The sequence below is a fragment of the Camellia sinensis genome, chromosome 15 (genome assembly GCF_055761805.1).
Source record: "Camellia sinensis isolate YWXY chromosome 15, ASM5576180v1, whole genome shotgun sequence".
Lineage (NCBI taxonomy): Eukaryota > Viridiplantae > Streptophyta > Magnoliopsida > Ericales > Theaceae > Camellia > Camellia sinensis.
This window is the reverse complement of record NC_138975.1, coordinates 48,954,548-48,977,486: the sequence shown is the minus strand read 5'-3', so window position 1 is coordinate 48,977,486 and position 22,939 is coordinate 48,954,548. Positions and strand designations below refer to the sequence as shown.

Here is a 22,939-nt window from a genome sequence, read left to right as displayed (position 1 = left end):
ATGGAACATGTTGGGGCTCCTCTTGCAAATGGTGTTGCTAATGGCAAACCTAAGCCTTTGTGTTTGGATTCAATTGTTAAAGACAGTGGTTTACCATTACAACAAATGGAACATGTTGGGGCTCCTCTTCCAAATGGTGTTGCTAATGGCAAACCTAAGCCTTTGTGTTTGGATTCAAGTGTTAAAGACAGTGGTTTACCATTACAACAAATGGAACATTTTGGGGCTCCTCTTGCAAGCAGTGTTGCCAGTGGCAAACCTAAGCCTTTGTGTTTGGATTCAACTTTTAAAGATAATGGTTTGCCATTACAACAAATGGAACAATTTGGAGCTCCTCTTGTGAGCAGTGTTGCCAATGGCAAACCTAAGCCTTTGTGTTTGGATTCAACTGTTAAAGATAACGGTTTGCCATTACAACAAATGGAACAATTTAGAGCTCCTTTTGCAAGCAGTGTTGCCAATGGCAAACTTAAGACTTTGTATTTGGATTCAATGGTTAAAGAAAACACTCTGCAGTTTCATTGGGGTGCACATGATGAGAATCAGATTGGTTCAATTCCACCACAAGGGAATAAGTTTTATCTGAACCGGCTTCAAACTATGGGACATGGTTCATTGGACCATCATGATGTTGTTTCCTTGCCAGAACTTCTTTGTCCTGTTGAAAGCCTTTCACAAATTTTTATTGCTACTTTTAGAAGTGATATTTTATGGCAAGTTTCTTTTCTGTTCTTTGTTTCCATTTCGTTTCTTTATTTTATTCCACATGTTGAAAAAGAAAAAGATAATTTATTTGTACATGTACTGTTTTGCAAGTGTGGCATGAGGTGCAATATTTAAATAAATTCGTCAAATAGTGGCATACGGTTATAATATGCATGCATAAATTGATTATTTGATTTCTCTGTTGTTTTACTTGTTATTTTATTGTTTGATATGATCATTCCTTCAAATTATACCAATCAAAAGTTTCATATTATAAAAAATATTTGAAAATTTATTTCTTATTCATTAGGGAATGCATTGGTTGGAGCCCATTGATTCTATATACAAAGATGCACTCATTTACACACATATATGTTCACATATGTTTTTAATTCGAAAGGTTTTTATCATATTGTGATATTTCTGCCCACCTACCAGTGACAATTGCATGCCACAACCGTGAGGGGTGTTGGAGTTTATCCCCCGACAAAAGAATCTCAGTGCCTTTCTCAGATTTTCCCAATTTAGTTGTGGTGTAAGTTACCTTTGCATGTTTAGCTGTTTGCTACTTACCCATTGATGAAAACAACATGCTGAAGTTACTTATCAAAAAAAAAAAAAAAACATGATGCTGAAGTTGTTAACCCATGTGAGCTACTAACAGTTCTGTAATATAGTCAAATTATGATAATAGGTATTCTCCATTTCCCGAGGTTATAGCCTTTGGTAATGACCGCAAGAGATCAGGCATAGCTTGCCATCATCCAAAATTGCTTGCGTTACGAAGAGAAGAAAGCATCCGTGTTGTCATTACTTCTGCAAATTTGGTGGAAAAACAGGTGAATCTTTCTGTTCTTAACATATTCATGATGTTTTATTTGTAAAACTAGTAGTGATGAGCCTTGTCCCCATTTTATTTGATATTTTAACTCCTCTTCATATTTTATAATGCTCTCCTTATAAAATTGGTGAAGAATCTTTTTGTTTTCCATATTTAATTAATATTTTGAACTCGGATATATGAAAACTTGGACTTATGTCGCACTTGAGTTAAAAAAAGACTTCTATTATATGTAACTAATGCATTTTTTTTTTTGGATAAATAAAGATAAATATTATTAAAAAGCATCAAGATGAAGCAAAGAATACAAAAGGCTAGCAAGGTATAACTGGCCAGAAATTAAAAAAAAAAACTATGAAGTCAAATCATTCACAAAATCTACAAAGGCCAACACATTTGGATCCACCGATACTATAACCCAACTATGAAGAATCAAAAAAAGCCTATTATGTAGCCAAGATAGCGAATGAGATGTCCCTTGAAAAGTACGTCTAATATGCTCCGACCAAATCAACCGTATTAAGCACTGAGCAGTAAGCAACCACCCCTTCTAACGATGCCTCCCAACTCTCGCCCCCCTCCAACTATGAAGAGCATCCCAAACCGAACCCGGCTGAACCCAAGCCAACCCAAACAAACCAACAAGTGACCAAAGCCTAGTAGCTATAGAACAATGAAGAAGCAAATGATCCACAGACTTAGCATCACTACAATACATGCAACACCAATTTACCAAAATATGTTGACGTCGAATCAGATTGTCAACAGTCAAAATACGCCCTAGAGCCACTGTCCATATGAAGAAAGGAACCTTGGAAGGGGACCCTGAAACCCAAACACTCTTCCAAGGAAACACCACCCTTGCCCCTCCCACAAGCTCACGATAATATGAAGCAACTGTAAAAACCCCTTTGGAAATTTGTAACTAATGTATTGCTGAAGTTTCCATCCCACTTGATGGTAAGGTGTTGGGTGGCCATCACCAGGCTTAGGTTTAAGGCCAATCTCTTTGCCTCACTCTAGCTATGTTTCCATTTGTACCAAAAAATAGATATAAATAAGTAGATAAGAAAACAGAAGGAAAAAACAAAAAGGAAAAGAAAAGTCTAATGCTTTGCCTTTTTACTTTTATTACTTGTGAATGCCTATCTTTTGCTCAGGCACTCACGAGTTGCAATGTCTTTGGTTATTCCTTCTTGTTTTCAACTACACTTATTTCAATGTAATCCTCCTAGCTTCTAGTGGTTATATTAACCCACACTGTTTTTCTGTCTTTTCACTATTTGGCAACTTCAATTTGGATGTTGTATTTACCATGGACACAATATTAGTAGTGTTCTGCTTCTTGTTTTGTTTGGGACTTCTTCTCTCACTGTGTATTTCTGAGTGAGCAAGTGTTTATGGATGGCAACTATAAATTGTATTGCTTTTGAATGTGCTTTAGGGGGTAAAAAGCCTCAATAAAGGACATAGTGTTCCAGATTTCTATCTCTGTCATTCTAATCGTGTATAGTGTTTTGGATTACAAAAAGGACATGATTACTTTAAAGGCATGACTTCAAATAAAATCAATTGGAGGAAATGGATCGGTATAGCCAACCCAAGTAATTGGGACCAAGGCTTGTTGGGTTGAGTTTAGTTGTTAAGCACATTACTAATTGCATGGCATTATTTTGGTCTTAATTTCAACGAAAGACCTTGCTAAAATGGATATCATTTTTGTTAATTAATACTATTAAGGTAAGATGGTGATCTTACATAGGAACCTTTGTTAACTTCTTGCTTATTAAACTACATGATCATCATTTAGAGCAACAATTTCATTGATTTAAGTCTAAATGTTTCATATTCATAAGATATGTTTAACATTTAAGTGTGTAGACATATTTTTCTAAGTAATTTAGAATAAGTGACCGAATTTTTACGATTCACGATTTGATTCGATTCGCTATTCGGCACAAGGCCATTTTGATTCATGATTCGAATCTCGATTTGACAATTTATATAAATTTATGTTGAAAATTTGCTCAAGTAATGTAGATTTTCTCAATCACTTGAGATTTCTTAGGTCAAAACTCTTGGATCCTTAGATTTGGTGTTTACGAATGTCAAAAACTCATCGTTCAAAAACTACTTGAAAAGACTTATCATAAAACTTATGATATATAACATATGATATGGATGTATAAAAGATTAAACTTTTAGAGTTAGTTGATCTAACAATGTAATATAGAAGGGAATCCAAATATTTGATAAATAGTTGTAGCGGTTCATGGGTTGATTTTCCCGTAACATGGGGTGATGATTCCGAGTTTTGTGTGTGAAAGCCCCATTGAGGAGATATGTTTTAATTTTTCCAAAGGGCTAGCAAAATTAGTTTAGGGTCATATCTAAATGTATCCCTACTAGTTTGAGCAAGTTCCTTATAATTATGTTTTAGACAGTAGACCTATTATGACTGCTCAAATGGGTTGATGTTTAAATGCTTAGAAAGCTTGCATAGGGGAGCGTAAGCAAGCCAGCAAGGTGAGTCCAAGACCGTCCTAGTGCATGTTGCTTACTTTGCTGCCCTATTGAATTATAGTCTGGATATTTTGTAGTTTGCTCCCTTAGTCATATTGCTTTTATTGCCTTCGAGTGTGCCTCTCATTGCTTTGTTGTGCCTTTACATTGCACATTAGTTTGTGCCTTTCTTTGTTGCTCATTTGTGCACCATGGGTGTGTGTGCACGCTCTTTGCAAGATAATCTTTGGCAGGCTTGCTTGGTGAACATCCAAGGCAAGCACCACGCATGCCCTACGCTAGTAAAAAGTGTTTATCCATGCATTTAGGTACACATCTTCATTCTAAATGGCCTTGTGGTAAATGGTAATCAAATTATGCTTGTACCACCAAAAATTATTGCATCTAGATAAAAATTGAAAACCTGAGAAAAGATGCTCCTATCTTTCTCTCTCTCTTTCTCTTTCTCTTTTAAATTGGGCTTTAGTAGTGTACAATATAAGCTCTAAATCAGTATTAGGCATTTTGTTTTTTTGGGGGAAGTGGATTTTTGTAGGAGCCCTCATATTTTTGAAGTATCGTTGTCAAGAGCGCCAAACATATTAAGCAGAACACTAGCACGGTTAAAGTAGTGTTAAATATGTAGACATGAATTTAGTTTCTATTCCAAATCCATTAAGTGCTTGCCGTTAGCTTATCTTGCCCTAATTGAGGTTTTCCTTTCCATCCCAAAAGTGGTTCCTGAATATAAGTCCTCATTTGTGGCACTACAAGGTGTTTCCATGTTGCATTTCTTGCGAATGTGATGCTTTAAATCTGCATATATTGGAAGCTGATCTTTTTTTCCATGTGTGTTTGGGCTATTGTGTTGTTACTATTGCATTTTAATTGTTTGTTTCGCTTCTTGCACTAGATTGCGTTCAACTTGGGTTTCTACCAAGAAATGTTGCAAAGTGGGTTGCTCCTTTATCAGTTAGTGGCTTATTTAGGTTTTCTGGATATGTTTATCCAAAAGAAGTCCTTGTGACTGCTTTAGAAGGGAGCACTAGCTTAGTACAAATGATACTGTATGTGTCACGTGATGTTTTAGTCATATACTGGATCCTTTCCTATAGTGCAGACTTTGCAGCTTATTTACTATGATAGTATGCCAAGTTTTTGTGGTGTTATCTTGTTCAGGGACCTACCTTTTTAGACATATCAAAAGTAGTGCAATCTGAACATGTTTCTGCAATGTGCTTGTTAGTTGCATCAATTCAAAGGTCTACAGCCTCTGGCGACTTCAAGAGGTAATAGTGATGAAGTTTGTGAGATTATAGTTTTTCCTTTAGTACGTGGAACATTCAACTGTGGTGAGATTTGTGATTGGGGGGGTTGCATTGGAAAACTAAATCATATGTTGTATTCTTTTGGGGCCACCTATGTAATTTTTGGAGGTGTCCTCAAATGCAACTGGGAAAAGGTGGAACATTTAGATCCTAGGGGACCATGGCCCTCCATGCTCCTGCATCTCTTGGTACACAGTTTCTTATGGTTCTAATGAGAAACCTATTTTGCATGCATGCACACTTTTTATGTGTTTGTCAAGTGTTAATTCATCATTTTGTTGTTGGAAGTTTTGGTTTTGCATATATTTACATGTTTATGAATGCATAAATCATTTTATGTTTTGAAAATTGTTAATAAAATATGGATTAGTTTGTAAAATATGGTACAAAAGATTTGAGTCTAGATTTTGTCTGAGCACAAAAAACTTCTCTTATTTATTTATGTTTCTTTTTTCTGTTTAGCAAAAAGATATTTGTTAGACGGTCTTGTGTGAAACTCAACCCAAAAAGCTAGCTATTGAGGTGGGGGTGCCCTCATGCTTATATACTTCACAGTACTTTTGTACACAAGAGATAGGGGACTTCGCTTAATAGTATTAAGATTTGTTTTTATTTTTTACATTAAAGTTTCCATCAGATTTTTACGTGCCTCTTCTTCATGGTAAGTAATGAGAAAATGAGCTATGAAACTACTTGAGCATGCAAAAGCACCTTACATTGGTGAGTACTTGGAAGTTGTATATTATTAAACTAAAAAGGAAAAAAAAAATAAGTACTAATTAATACGATTATGGATCAAAGAAAAAAGTTCAATCTGAATCTTGTTGAAGCCATTTTTGTCAAATCGTGAATCAAATTGTGAATCGTTTTGCTAAAATAGTGAATCTTGAATTGTAAGATTTATTTTATTTAATATAATATATAATTCTATGTATTTATATACATAATATAAATACATATGGTCCTTAAAATAAAGTAAATTATCAATAAGATATACATATGTATATACATATAAACTCATGTATATCAATATAATTAATCTCTTCTATATATCTTTGTAGTTTGGTGAAAACGACGCTGTTTCATATATTATGTAAATAAAAATAGTAGTAGTATTGAATCACAGTGAATCATGTGTGTTAGGTCCCTATGTTGTCAAATCCGGAGACAAAACATTGTGTTGATTCAAATGTAATTTTTTGTGTTTTTGTTCTGTCCGCTCGAGCGGAGCCTTGTGAGCTCGAGCGTATATTAGCAGGTCTCAGTATTTTGTCAGGGCAAGCAAAAAATACTGGTGGGTGTGATTTTACGCTCGAGCGCATCTCAGTTTGTTCGCACGCAGTTTTTGGTCAGTCCGCTCGAGCGGGCTGTGTTGAGCTCGAGCGGAGATCGCGGATCCAGATTCCTATTTAAAGCTGTTAAGGATGTTTTTTTGAAGCAGTTTTTCCTAGATCTGATCTACAAGCACTAGGGTTGTGTTTAAAGTTTTCTTTGGAGATTTTTCATAGTTTTCCTTGATGTTCTTGAGAGAGTTCTGAACTTATGCATTGAGATTCATACATCAAGGAGGTTGCTTCTTAAGTTTCAAGTAAGTTCTCTTCGGTGGATTCCGAAGATTAAAGCGTAGAATCCAAAAGGCGTTTGATTCTACGCAGTCGTTAATTCGACAAGTGAAGTTGTGGTGTGGAATCAACTTCAGGATCAATTCCGTGACGAAGGCGTGGTGAAAGAGTTACGGAAGATTCAGAGACAAATTGACTGGGTTGGGTAATTTGTATGGTATCTTTGTAATCTTTTCGTTCTTCAGTAGTGGATTGATAGTGGCGGTTCGCCCGTGGTTTTTTATTACAATTGAAGGTTCTTCAATTGTGGTTTTTTCCACGTAAAAAATCGTTTGTGTCGATTTATTGTTTATTCTCAAAAACAAACAAACTAAAATCACTCTCGTAAGTGTTTGATGATTTTAGGTTGAGTGTTTTGAATTAATTGGGATTTGGAATAAGTTAATCTTGATCTAATCACAAATCACGTAGGATTTTCAATTGGTATCAGAGCAGGTCACTCTTTGTTTTTTTAAAACTATAGGAGTGTGATTTTGTGTGATTAGTATCATGGATTCTATTCGTGAAGGTAACTCGACTCATAGACCCCCATTACTTGACGGTACAAACTATTCTTATTGGAAAGCTCGTATGAGAGCATTTTTAAAATCCATCGATGAGAAAGTTTGGCACTCCGTAATCTTTGGGTGGAGTGAACCTACAATCACCATTGATGGGATTGATATTCCTAAACCCCTTGATAAATGGGACACAACCGATTACCAGAATTCGAGTTGGAACAGCAAAGCTCTCAACTCCCTCTTCTGCTCTGTCACACCTGAAGAATTCCGTCGAATTTGCACGTGTGAAATAGCAAAAGAGGCGTGGGATATTCTTGAAACGATTTACGAAGGTACTACCTCTGTTAAAAGGTCAAAACTTCAACGTCTCACGTCCGCGTTTGAAACCCTTTTTATGCGCGACGATGAGATGTTCGATGAATTTTATGCAAAACTCAGTGATATCGTGAATTCCTGTTTCACTCTCAGTGAAAAAATCCCGGAAGCAAAAGTTGTTGGAAAAATTTTGAGGTCCCTTCCCGAGAGGTTCCAACCAAAGGTGACAGCCATTGAGGAGGCTCAGAATGTTGATACCCTCAAGCTCGATCAATTGGTTGGAAATTTGCAGACTTATGAAGCCCACCAAATTTCTAAGAAAAAGCAAAAAGAAAATATGGCTTTCACGAGTGCCTATGAGACTGCAAAACCTCCGGAGACTGAATTTGATTTAGAGTCTGAGATGACGGCTATGCTTACAAAACAGTTTAAAATTTTTTTGAAAAAGAAGCCGAATTTCAGAGCCCCTATTTCAAAAGATAAGAGTAATGACAAACCCAAAACTGTTCCACCAAAATTTGCTCAAACTACTGAAAAAAGGATTGTAAGGGGACCAGGGGTCAAGTGTTATGAATGTCAAGGGTTTGGCCATATGTCTCTTGAATGCCCTTCAAAAAAGAATCGGAAGAAAGTCTACACCGTAACTTGGGATGATGAAAGCGGGTCGGAGCAAGAACCCGAAGAACCTGAATCCGGTGAAGATGGGGATAGTGCATTCATGGCATTTTGGGCCACGGATTCTCAACCTCTTCCAAAGCCTTTGGAATCAGCTCGTGGCCAGAACCTGCATCATGCTCCCACCTTTGATGGGGCTAACTATCTGTATTGGAAAATCAGAATGAGGGCGTTTCTCAGAGCTTTTGAACCAGAAGGTTGGCAAGCCATTGAAGAAGATACAGAAAGTGCAGATAATCCGGGCAATCTGAGAGCCCTGATCATTATTCGTGGAGCAATCTCTAATGAAGAACAACAACGGGTTGTTCACTGCACAAAGGCTAAAGATGCATGGGAAATTCTGAGCCAATTCCATGAAAGAAGAGATTCACCTCCACCTCCATCTAGCAACTTGTCTGCCTTGGTTGCTAAATTGGATGAGGTCAAGGAGAATGAGGAGCAAAGAGAGAATGATGAAACATCTGAAGACATGGATGAGATCAATGGCGAAGAACTACAACAAGCCTACGAGAAGCTGTACGAGGAATCTCTGAATTTGTCTAAAACCAATGACAAACTCTCTCTCAAGCTCAAAATATGTGAGAGTGAGAATGTCCGGCTCAAAGGAGAACTCTTGACAGCAAAACAGAATGTCATCAAGATCTCGAGTGACAGGCAAGACTTATGTGAAAAACTTCTATCCTGTGAAACTGAAAGGAATGAACTTCTGAAGGTGTATTCCACATATGAAGAAAAGCTTGAAAGTCTTGAGTTGTCACAAGCTGCATTGGAAGAGAAAGTCAGTCAGAAAGATGAAGAACTCCGTATTGCTAGAGCAACAATTGCCATGTGGAACAAAGGTTCCAGATCTCTAGAAGACATACTCGGGTCTCAACAAATGGGTTCTGACAAAAGAGGGCTAGGCTATGGTGCGACGGCTCACAAAGGACAGGCCTCTACCTCTCAGAACTTGAAGACTCAAGCAAAAGGAAAATTGAAGATAGACCAGGTTGATCCTTCACTTCATCAAGCAAAAGTAGGTAAGATCAACAAAAAGGAGGTAAAACCTGTTTTTATTTGTCATCACTGTGGTAGGTATGGCCACATTCGTCCTTACTATTTTGAACTGTTTGGTAAGGTGTCTCAAAAGGGTAGAAATTCTAATACTTTTTGGGTTAGGAGACAACCTTACATGTCTAGGCAGAATACCAAGACTAAAAGATTTGGATTAGAAAAGAGGATTTGACTTGTTTTGTTGCTCACACTGCTCTAAAAGCACATGATTCACACATTTGGTATCTTGATAGTGGGTGTTCTCGTCATATGTCCGGTAACAAATCCTACTTCACCTCCCTTGAAAAATATGAAGGAGGAATTGTTACCTTCGGAGATGGCGGCACTTTGAGAGTCATTGGTAAGGGCTCTATAAGTGTTGCTGGTCTTCCCAAGCTAGATAATGTTCTACTAGTTGATGGTTTTAAAGCAAATCTTTTAAGCATTAGTCAAATGTGTGATTCCCATCATGAAGTATTGTTTTCAAAAAATAAATGTGAAATTTTGGATAAGAAGGGAAATACTGTCTTACATGGGGTTCGCACATCTGATAACTGCTATGGGATTGTTACTACTAATGATCTCACTTGTCACTCTGCCATCATTGGTAACATTGACCTGTGGCATCAAAGATTAGGTCACATGAATTTCAATGACCTAACTAAGATAGCCAACAAAGAGCTTGTGAGGGGAATACCTAAACTGGGTAAGAATTTGAGCCATGTGTGTGGACCATGTCAACTTGGAAAGCAAACCCGTGCCCCTTATCAAAAGGTGAACAGCTTTACAACCAAACGTCCTCTCGAATTGGTTCACATGGATTTAATGGGTCCTACTCGCACTGAAAGCATCGGATGTAAAAGATACATTTTTTTAACTGTTGATGATTTTACTCGATTTTCATGGGTAAATTTTTTAAAGGAAAAATCTGATACGTTTGATGCTTTCCAGGCCTTAGTCTTTAAAATCCAGAATGAATAAGGTATTTCCATTGATCGTATCATAAGAATCCGAACCGATCATGGTCGTGAGTTTGAAAATAGTTCGTTTTCGGATTTTTGTGATATACATGGAATTAAGCATGAATTTTCTGCACCCATTACTCCACAACAAAATGGAGTTGTTGAGAGGAAGAACAGGGTTGTTCAAGAAATGGCTAGGGTCATGCTCCTTAGTAAGAAACTTCCTCCAAAATTTTGGGCCGAAGCCATAAATACTGCTGTGTATGTCATAAATCGCGTGTATTTAAGGCCCGACACTTTACAAACTCCATATGAATTGTGGAAGGGCTTGAAACCTAATGTAAAATACTTCAAAACTTTTGGGAGTAAGTGTTACATCTTTAAAGATAGAGAGCCTTTGGGAAAATTTGACTCCCGAAGTGATGAAGGTATTTTTCTAGGGTATTCAACCAACAGTAGGGCTTTTCGTGTCTATAACCTGCGAACTTCATCAATAATGAAATCTATCAATGTGGTTATAGATGATACAGGTTCTCCTACTCCAGCAACAAATGAGGATGACAATGGTGAGTTTCCAATCTTGGACACTCAACCACAAAATCTAGGAGAAGCTGAGGTTCAATCACAAGAAAAAGTTACAGCACCATCCTCACAGGTAAGTTCAAGTCCCAAGAGTGCTCAAAGGAACATCACTCCTGATGCTTCTATCACCGCAAGTCCTGAACTAAAACCATCAGCAAGGGTGAAACTGAATCATCCAGTTCAATAGGTGATTGGAAGTGTTTCGGATCGAATGAAAACCCGAAGACAGATTCGGGATGAGGTATCACACATGTGTTATGTTTCTTTAATTGAACCTAAGAATATTAAAGAGGCCTTGCTAGATGATAGTTGGGTCAATGCTATGCATGAAGAATTAGGTCAATTTGAGCGTAACAAAGTTTGGACTCTAGTTCCCAGACCTAGAGACATGAATGTGATAGGTACCAAGTGGATCTTTAAAAATAAATCTGATGAGAATGGTACAGTTGTTAGGAACAAAGCTAGGTTGGTTGCTCAAGGCTACACTCAAGTAGAGGGTGTTGACTATGATGAGACGTTTGCCCCAGTTGCACGTCTCGAATCTATTCGTATTTTGCTTGGTGTTGCATGCTTTCTTGGCTTTAAATTGTTTCAAATGGATGTGAAAAGTGCCTTTTTGAATGGGTACTTGAGAGAAGAGGCATATGTTGAGCAACCAAAAGGGTTTGAGGACCCTAAATGTCCTAATCATGTCTACAAGTTAGACAAGGCTTTGTATGGATTGAAACAAGCTCCTCGAGCTTGGTATGATAGGCTTACTACCTTTCTTCTTGACAATGATTTTCAAAGGGGTAGTGTGGATAAGACTTTATTTGTAAAACATACTAAGTCTCATATTCTTGTTGCTCAGATTTATGTTGATGATATTGTGTTTGGATCCACTGCTGATCATCTTGTGAAATATTTTTCGGATTGCATGACACATGAGTTTGAGATGAGCATGATGGGAGAGTTGTCTTATTTTTTGGGTCTTCAAATTAAACAGTCTCCTTCAGGTATATTTGTGTCTCAGTCTAAGTATGCGAAAAATCTTGTGTCTAAGTTTGGTCTTGAGTCTTCCAAGCATGCACGCACTCCCATGAGCACCAGTCTTCACCTCTCCAAAGATTCCTCTGGTATTGATGTTGATCCTACCCTTTATAGGAGTATGATAGGGAGTCTTTTGTATCTCACAGCCAGTCGTCTTGATATTTCTTTCAGTGTCGGTGTTTGTGCTCGTTACCAAGCCAGTCCTAAAGAGTCTCACCTTCTTGCGGTAAAACGCATCATCAAGTATGCTAATGGGACCTTGGGGTATGGGGTTTGGTTTTCCACTGATACTACAGCCGAAATTATTGGTTTTTCTGATGCCGACTGGGCAGGGTGTGCTGATGATAGAAAAAGTACCTCCGAGGGGTGTTTTTACCTTGGGAATAATTTGGTTTCTTGGCATAGTAAAAAGCAGAATGCCATCTCTCTTTCCACTGCTGAGGCTGAGTACATTGCTGCAGGGAGTTGTTGTGCACAAATGTTGTGGATGAAGCAAATGCTTCATGATTATGGAATAGAACAGAATACCCTCACTCTTTTTTGTGATAACACAAGTGCCATAAACATTTCAAAAAATCCAGTCCAACACTCTCGCACCAAACATATTGACATCCGTCATCTTTGTATGGTATCTTTGTAATCTTTTCGTTCTTCAGTAGTGGATTGATAGTGGCGGTTCGCCCGTGGTTTTTGATTACAATTGAAGGTTCTTCAATTGTGGTTTTTTCCACGTAAAAAATCGTTTGTGTCGATTTATTGTTTATTCTCAAAAATAAACAAACTAAAATCACTCTCGTAAGTGTTTGATGATTTTAGGTTGAGTGTTTTGAATTAATTGGGATTTGGAATAAGTTAATCTTGATCTAATCACAAATCACGTAGGATTTTCAATGTGAATCATGGTGAATTGCATTGAATCATAAATGGAATCTTACGATTCACTCAATTTCCAATTTAACAGCACGATTCGAATAATTTTTTGTTGAAACTTGTATCGAATCATATGAATCGAATTGTGAATCGTTCGATTATAATAACCATGGTTGAAGCTACCAGTTCTTTAAAAAATTCAATCTGATTAGTATGTATTTGTTCCTGTCCACGAAACAACCATCTTATCCTTCTATTCCCTTAAGTTTAACATTTATCTTCTTTTTGTTTCTTTTGTTTGTATCAGGTTTTAAGTCATTACAAATGGCCAGAATATTTGGAAACTGATTTTGTTTTCGGTGAGTGTTTTCTTCTATAATACTAGACTCTTCTCCAGAAATTTGAAATATATTTATCTCAGTTTACTTATCTGTTCTATTGTCAAGGTTCATCCTCAATTGGGTCAGTCGCCGCACAGTTTTTAGCTGCATTTTCAGCAGCATCTGGAAAGACATCAGTGCAGTTCTCTGAGTCTGAGGAGTCTGATCCAGATGTAAGAAACTTTTACTATTTGCTGTTTGTGTAGCATGAATTAAAATCTGAAATACTGTAATCTTTGGAATCAATAGTTCATTCATTGTTAGTTGTTTACAATGGGGCTGCTAGAGTGCAAGTCAAGAGATAAGAAACCCATCCATTAGAATCATTTTTCCCACAATTGAAAGAGTAAAAAATGCAAGTTGTGGAATCTTGGCTTCAAAATACCTTCTGTGTTTCTCGCAGGCATCCTGACCTTTGACTTTCGATTACCTGGAAGATAGTTTAATGGTTTTTAACAGGATTCCATGTGTTATGTTGCTTTGTTTGTTTGTTTGTTTTATTTATAAAATATTCCTGATTATTTATATTTCATTATGGTATGGGATAAAAGTATAGGTGTGCAACTAAGTCCCACACAGCCCTACGGAGGTTTATAAGGAATATCTCATGTCTAAGCCTGGTTAAATCATATATTCTGAATGCAAAAAAAAAAAAAAAAAAAAATGCATCTTTAAATCCATGTGGGATTGGTGACTGCCTGCCACTTCAATTGGTATGGATAAGGGTTTGTGGAAATGAGCAAATATCAAATCAGTAGTGCTTTCTAGTGAAACATGAAATCTGTCTTCTTTTCCAGTTAAACCCTTGAATGTTAGTACTAATATGGTTTACAACCATGACATCAGAAAAATAAAAAATGAAGATATAACAGTTCTTTTTTTTTTTTGCAGCTGTGACTTCTCCATTATTATCTTAGTGAAGACTCGCTCATTTCTTCTTGTTTAATAATCAATTGCCCATTTTTTATTTCTATTTTCCTTTTAACACGTAATTTACTGAATGCTATTTTTTTTACAGAAAACATGGCAAAGGTTAAGAAACGTAGGCATGCTTCATGATGCGATTCCTTATCCCAACAACTGAGTTAATCATCCCATGCATGTCAAGGTAAACACATTCCCAACCAATTGTTTTGAAGTCCATCGCTTCCAAGATTCCTTTCTCTTTTCTTTTTTTCTTCTTTTTTTCCCCCCCTGATCGGCAACAAATGAAATGGCCTTTGATATGGCCGCGTGGAAAAGAAGGATTCATGTAGCCGGTCCCATTTGATGGGACTTAAGGCTTGGCTTGGTTTGGTTTGGCAACAAAAGGAAATTTTTTTAAAAATGAAGCAGTACAAAAAGAGGACAAGATGTCCTCTACAATTGAAGAGAAAACATCAATCACCAAAACTAAGAAACAATTTAATAATTACATAGCACTTTTCAATCTCTAGAAATAAAATTATTAAAAAATGGAATCCCCTTAAAAGGAGTCGAAATAGAAGTCCAAAACAATTCAAAAAACCAACTCTTCCCACATGGATGCCGTATTATCAAAAAAAAATTTCAAAGATCCTTGCATTCATTTCCAACCAAAACCCCCAAAACACAATGCCACATCACTTTTGCTTTCATCATACTTCCAAAGACTGGAAAATCCATTGAAATCATTACTTGACAAGTTCCCAGAGCCATCCACTGGACATCAACCGAATGAAAGAGATGATGCTACATTGCTATAGAACAAAGCCACATGACAATGTAAGAATAAGTGATTCAAAGCCATATTAAGTTTATTTTGTGAAGTTGAGTGCATTCTTCTATTTCTTATGGATTCCCCTACCATTCTAAACGGTTGTATTCACAGATGTACACCTAGGGTGAATGCAGTCTTATTCACATTACTGAAGAGATCTCGGTACCAGGATGTCATGTACCCTTGTCACCTTTAAATAAAAAGAGGCCAAATGGAAAACTTACCTTACGAGATGGAAATCTAAGATTCTGTTCTGGAATGGCAATTATTTGATTCAAATAACAACCATAATGGATCTCAGCTCAATTCCTATGAACTTATGAGTTAGGTAGCCATTTCATATTGAAACATACATCACATGTGTGGAGGTTCCAACTTCTTAGGATTCTGCTGGATTACCATGTCATGATATTTTTTAACATCCTATGAATTCAATCACTTCTCTCATTACTAAATCATCCTGACCCTTGTCTAGAAACCCTTCTTTGTTTTACAAAATCCGTAACCACTTGGGCAACATGCATACTGTTTTAAGGAGTCTTTCTGAATGTTTTCTTTCTTTTATTTGACATTGCATCAAGAGTTCTCTGCCTCCCGACAAACAACTTGTTAATCACCTTCCAAATTGCTAATACAAATTGACCTTGCATTGAAATTAACCTCCAGAGGGAAGCTGCTGTGGCAAGAAGGCAGAACCCAACCCACAAAAGAAGGGAAACTTACAATTCTTTGTTAACCAATGACCATAACTGTTCTGCTACAAAGCTATCACCTGAAAGCATAAATGCTGACATCCAAATTTTTTGAATTGATCTGACAAGGCCTTTACATTAAGAATTTTGCTTGATATAGCTTACTTATATAGAGCGTAATCGAAGAATATTCAAAGGTGTTGAGGAACCTGTGCATAGAATCAAGGGTTTTTTCTTGTCCATTTTATATTGCTGGCCTTTTGGGAGGGTTTTGCCTTCCATAGGCACTTTTTTTGACTTTGTAAATTCTGTCTTGTAAGAATCCTAAGGCTTTTCGGCATATGTATAGGAGTTGTCCTTTCTGATCTTTGGAGGTTATTATGGTGTAACCTCATTCCCTTTTTGTATTGGGTTTTCCCTTTCATTTTTAGTTAATGAATTTTAGTTACTTTAGCCAAATATATATATATATATATATTCTGCATACAACATCATATTTAAGCCACAGTCCCGTAGCAACTCAATTCTATCAATCTTTAATTGTCTTTACTTTTAAAATTCTTCATGTGGCTACAATTAAGGAGACTAGGAACGTGACTCAACTTTTGAGGAGTCTTAAGGCTTATTTTATTTACCTGGACAATTTCCAGAGGTGCTTGCTTTGCGTATATATACGTTCCTTCCTCTTCTTGCATAGGAAGTTCTAATCTGTAGTGCTGCTTCCTTGCCCTAATTTCTCCAGGATGCTGCTTCCATACCATTTGTGTCACCTTTAGTCTCTTCTTCTTTTTATCATTTTCCAAGTGTCAACATTGAATTGAATATAGAAGAGATTTTCAATTTGTGCTCAAGATCATGCCTCGGTTTTCATGTATACATGAATGGTTGTGATCTCAAAGATTTGCACACAATATGATGTATCGGAGTAGTCTTACAATAATTTTATATAATAGACGTATGGGAAGAATGTTTTTCCCTAAAATCAGTATTTTTTGTGTTGCTATGGCCTAGTATTATGTGAAGTTACAATTTAAGCCACATTATGTACTCCCGTGCTTTAAAACATCTCTCTAGTTGTCATTTCTATTTCAATTTATGTTTTCGAAAATTGTTGGTTTTAAGTTAAAAGATAATAGAGGAGAGAATGTATGGTAAAAACAGGTAGCCAGAAGACGCTTCCAGTCTAAAGAAGGAGGCTTCATCCTTTGGATGGGTGTATTCTAGGTCCCATAACTTCAGTGCCGCTGCTTGGGGCCGCCCAATTTCTAATTCACTCAGGACCAAGGCTGTTGGAGCTGTGAAGACAAATTCTGTATTGGGTTCAAGACTTCACGTCTGTAACTACGAGCTTGGTATCGTTTTCATCATTCCACCATCTGATGCAAATGGTAGTCCCAACCATAAGAGTAGGAGTTTGGATGATGTCATATTGCCATTTGTCGTGCCTGTTCCGAAATACAGACCCAGTGACACACTAGCAACAAAACAGGCTATGAGAGAAGCATTGGCTGAATGGGAGAGAGAGATATCTCTGAAAGCAGTTGTATCTGGAGAATTGATGGAAGTAGAAGAGATCCCAAATGAGGAAGAGGAAGTATTGGAGGCAACTGATTATCTCGCAAAAGAGCGGGAAGATGAGAAAGCTTATGCTGATATACTATGGAGCCAAAGTTGATTCATCTGTGCTTCTGATTAAATTGCTGGTTGAGAGGCAAGTAATAGATGGCTTGAAATATTCATGTATGTACTTCCTCCAGAGAAATGTAAAATCTGCAAGAATGTTGTATTCTATATCTCTAGATTAGATTGGAGTGGATTGATGTACATACACTTGGTTTTAGAATTGTAGATTTTAGAGGTGCCATTCTTTGGGGGATTTGAAGGGTTGGTATACCAAAGGACTATTCTTTTCATTGATTTGTGATTGTATTAGGGGTTGAGTAGGTCTTTAGATTTGCATTGTTTATATACTAGTGGCATGAACTGAAATAAAGAAAGAATGAGATTGCAAGAAAGTGTTGATTTGTTTTCATTTTCATGCTTGCCTTCAATTTTTATAAGCAGTGGCCTTGGAGTTTCCTATTTGAAGTTGGTTACACCAATTTGATTGGAATAAATTGTTAAAATCTTCAGTGCTTGGGACCCTATGTGTTGTTGTTTTTTATATTTCCTCTCGAGCAATGTTAGGAACATATAATGGATTGCAAAATAATTTACAAAAAATGCAATAGATGGTTAGGGTTAAACCTAGTTATGATGGGCCAGCATTCAAAATAAATTTCAATTTGTCAATACACTTTTTGTAATCTATTATGCATTTCTAATATATGTTTTTGGCATTAGTGTTTATTATTTGAGCAACAATAGTCATGGACTTCATTATTTGTTTCATTCCTTTTCCAATGTTTTTTCCATGTACCTCTTAAATTTTGAAAATGACAGGATTTTAAAAAAGTAATCTGGGGCTCCTATTGAGCCGGTATTAAGTTCGAAATCCTCTTACCTCCTAAAGCATAAAGTTAGAATAATCATATTTTTGAAAATTAATAAATATTGTTCACTGTCAAAAGTATACCTAAACTTTTGTACAATATTTACTTTGAATTTGGGGTACTACAGAATTTCCCATCAACTAGAGTAGGGTGTAATCTAAATTTCACTTGTTAAAGTTTTGATGCAATCATGACTTGGACTTGTTATATATATAATTCAATCAAATAATTTTGTAATAAAAAATTATTTAAATTCACCATATTGTTTATTTCTTCATTCAATTAATTTCATTGTATCAGACAAGACAAACATGTATATTTATGAAAACAAAAATGTTTCAGGGCTCAAATGCATTGGCTCGAATGGCCTGAAAACGTGGACTCATGTGCTAAAACTTTTATCTTGCTCTATCTCCTCATTTTTCTTCTCATATCCAGACTCTCTCTCTCTATTGCTCTGTCTCTCGCAAAGTCGTCATTCTTCCGAAGCATATCTCCAAATCATTCGAGTCTATCTCCTCCGAAACGACGCCGAAAATGATTCTCACACTCGAATCCCTCACTGCCGGATTACTAACCAATCTGATTCGAATCTCAAGTAAACTCAAAACTAGGGTTTGATGATTGAGGGTTTTGTATTTTTCCCCCATAATTTCAATAATTGGTTAATTTCATAGAGCATAGAGCATTTTGAAACGACTCTCACACCCGATTATTGCTCTATGATCTCCCGTACATTGATTAATTTCAAATGACTCTCACACCCGATTATAGGGTTTTATTTTTACATTTCATTCATAAGCTATCAATTTCAGTTCATATGGTTTAATATTTACACATAGATTTTTTTTATTATTTATTCACCACTTTGAAATGAGGGATGGAGCAGAATATGAATATTTAGTTGTAGGATGTAAGTTAGGTGTTTGTTGGTGTGATTTAGGTTGTCTACATTGTAAAATTACCTTATGTTTTTTTTTTTTTTTTTTTAGTTTTTTCCCCCCTGTTGGGTTAGGCTTGTCTCCCATCAGACTGTATGAATTGAAATTAGGAACTTTAGGACTAAACTAAATGGACGAAATTGATAATTTAGGGATGAAATGAAAACAATGATGATAGTTTAGGGATGAAATGAAAACAATGATAATTTTGTTAATAAATAGTTATTTATTTGACTCATCTTTCTACATTTTTATAAATGTCAATGGCAAGATATGCAAAAAATGTTTGTTATTAGATGAATTTGATATGCAGGATATGCAGAAAATGTTTGTTATTTGCCTTATGCTTGAAGAAAATGTTTGTTCCATGTGCTGAAAATGTTCTTTGTATGTTATTGAATTAGATGAATTAGATGAATTTGTATGTTCTTTGCCTTATGCTTGAAGAAAATGTTTGATTTGTTAGCTTGACATGCAGGATTCAACAAACTGTGGATGTAAGTTGGGTGTTTATTGGTGTGATTTAGGTTGTGAGTTTTTATTGAAAATGGAACACTTAATTTGAATGTATAAGACACTTAACAATTTTGAATGTATATGGTAAGTGTCTAGTTAAGTGATTTAGGTTGTGAGTTTTCTTGAAAATGTTCTTTGTAAAAACTCACTGCCATAAAATCTCAATTTTGAATTTTGAATGTATAAGACACTTGTCCGGTGAATATCATAGAGCATTGAAGACATGAAATATGGAAACATGGTTTGAAATTAATATTCAAATATTTTGAATTTTGTTTATGCAGATTAAAAATGGCTTCTTCTTCTACTAACAACAACAACAACAACATTAGATTAAGACCAAGAATGTGTGATTGTGGGAAAATAGTTGCAATGTATATTATACGAACCAATGAGAATGGAAATCAAGGGCATCTCTTTTTTGTTTTCCCATCCAAATATGTAAGTATGTGTTATGAAATTAAACTTGTAGTATTTCGGAAATTATTTGTGTAAATTAAATAATTGATTGTCATGCATTGTAGAGTAAGAGTATCAAAGAACACTGTAATTACTTCAAGTTTGCGGACGATGATGATGGGGACGTTACCTCGAAAATCCATTCCAATAGTGGACCTTGTAAAGCTATCCAAACAGAAGAATTGAATGATGTTAGGGCAATGCTTTCTGAGATTGAAAATGAAATACATGACCATGGTAGAAGGCTTCAAAGGATGGACAACAAATTCAAGGCTATGATTTATGTGATTGTAGTCTGTATCGTTTTGTATTTTATTATGTAAGAATTGAAATGCTTGATTGTTAGTTTTTGGGAAATTTGATGAATGTAATTATGGATGTAATGGACATGTTGAATGTTAGTGCTTGAATGAATGTGATGTTGTAATTTTATTATGGATATAATGTACTGTTTGAATTAACTAAAACAGGGTTAGGGTAATTTTATTATGGATGTAATTTTATTATGGATCTATTTTGTTGTAATTTTATTGTGGATGTAATTTTATTATGGAGAATTACTAAAATAGGAAGAAGTAAAAGTTGTTTCGCTTGTATGTTCCTCTTCCATTGGTCATTGTAACATCAACAAAACCACATTCAACCCCATGAAATATTTGTCCCCCATAATCAGATGAGGAGGCATGATGTGCGTAATTTTCAGGGGCCATAGAGAAGGCTCTAGCAGCAAATGGAAGTAGGAAAGGATCATGAGATGGACTTGAAGCATCAGTTTGAAAATGTGGTAGATTGAAAGAGAAACAGATTGAAGTGAACAGTCACAGCAACAGTCATATAACAGTTTGAAAATATGATCCTAAAAATCATAGCAACAGTCATATAGCAATGGATATATGAGAAAGAGAAACATATTGAAAGTTGAATTTTATAGTTAATCATCAATCTGCCCCATTCAACATCATTCAACGTCATTCATAGTTAACCATAAATTTGCCCCATTCAACATCATTCAACATCATTATCATCATCATTACCAGCCCAAAAAACGTCCTTAACATAGGCAGGAATCCACCTATGTCGCTCACTGTATAATACCCCCAACCATTCATTATCATCTAGCTTGAACTTTGCAATCATCGCTTCCCATTCTTCATCAAATACATCTTTTGTAAAACAATCATAAACTGCATTTTGCAAAGCAAACTTGATGGATTCATATTGGGCATATCCTCTTAATTTCTCTGGAATTTTCTTCATTATATGCCATAAGCACTAGCGATGTTAAGCTTGTGGAAAGATAACTTCAATGGCATTTTGCATAGCTCTGCACTGGTCTGTTATTATAGCTTTTAGAGGAACGTTAGATATGCAACTTATCCATTTTCTGAATAGCCACACAAATGTTTTAGTGTTCTCATTAGATAACAGCCCACAACCAAGCAAAATTGCCTGCCCATGGTGATTAACTCCTACAAACGGAGCAAATGACATATCATATTTGTTTGTGAGATAAGTTGTGTCAAATGAAACCACATCCCCAAATGCTTTATAAGCTGCCCTACTCCTTGCATCCGCCCAAAACAAGTTTCGCATATGACCATCTTCATTGAGGTCAATTGCAGAATAGAAGTTTGAATTTTGTTGTTGCATCCTCTGAAAATAAAGTGCAACTGATTCATCATCTCCTACCCCAAGCCTCAATCTTCTCATACTCCAAATATGATGCCTTACATCTCGTTCATCAAATGTTAATGCCTTATACCCTCCTGCTTCCACAACTATAGAATGAAAATTCCTAGCCACCCCTATCCCTGCTTCATCGTTTATTTCTAGTCTTCTCTTCACAAGGGTAAGAATTCTCTTATTCATTGCAAAATGTCATGAGTCACTAGGAATCAAGTCATGCGTATGTTCAAGGACAACTGTGGCCAACTTAAATCTTCCATCCTTTTATGATGTTGCTCTAACCTGTTAGGTTTTATTCTTGGCAATCCTGTTTGACAGAACTCCTTTTAGTTGTACTTGTATTCGCACTTTTTATTTCAGTGAGGCTATGCGTTTTTAGATGCGAATCCAACCCGAATTGTGCCTTGCAGAGAAGTTTGTGGTGCCAATTCTTTCATGAAGGTTGTGTTTGTAAAAAACCTAAGAATGCTGATTGTACGCTCGAGCGCAGGTAGTTTTGGCTCGAGCGAAGCCACTTTTGGAAAACTTGCGTATTTGGTTCCTTGCTCAAGCGAGAAAGTCTTCACTCGAGCGAGCATCACGGAACAAATTTCTATAAATATGTGTTTCAGTCCAAATCTAGGATTACTTCTGCAGATCTTCTTCTTGGATATTAGGGTTTATATTTGGGCTATTTTGCTAGGTTTCTTTGATGTCTAATTGAGTATTTAACTCATGGTTTAAGAAGGGTACATCAAAGGTTTGTTTGCTTATTCAACACAAAAGAGAGAGTTGTTCTTCGGTGTGTTCTAGAGAACTCGAGCCTGAAGCTTTGGTGAATTCTAGAGTGGCTCATCGTCGTGATTCGACATTGGCGTTGTGGATTCAACATTGGGCAAGACAATTCCGAGGTGAAGACGGGGTTAGAAGAGGCACATTGGGGTCGGTTCAATTCGGGCGTGGATTCGCTAGGTAATTGAGAGAACACTTGTGTAATTTCTTTATATCTTCTTAGTGGATTGTTTTGTGGCATTTGCCCGTGGTTTTTTTATCACAATTGGAGGCGCTCCAATTGTGATTTTTCCACGTAAAA

General features: G+C 36.2%; 1 pseudogene across 1 annotated transcript; it reads left to right on the top strand.

Moving 5' to 3' along the window:
* LOC114295154 (uncharacterized) lies at positions 1–17,796 on the top strand (annotated as a pseudogene). The gene is made up of 7 exons (XR_014356326.1): positions 1–713; positions 1,106–1,240; positions 1,400–1,544; positions 13,271–13,322; positions 13,410–13,516; positions 14,362–14,451; positions 16,935–17,796. The product of XR_014356326.1 is annotated as an uncharacterized LOC114295154 (transcript).
* The last annotated feature ends 5,143 nt before the right edge of the window (positions 17,797–22,939 follow it).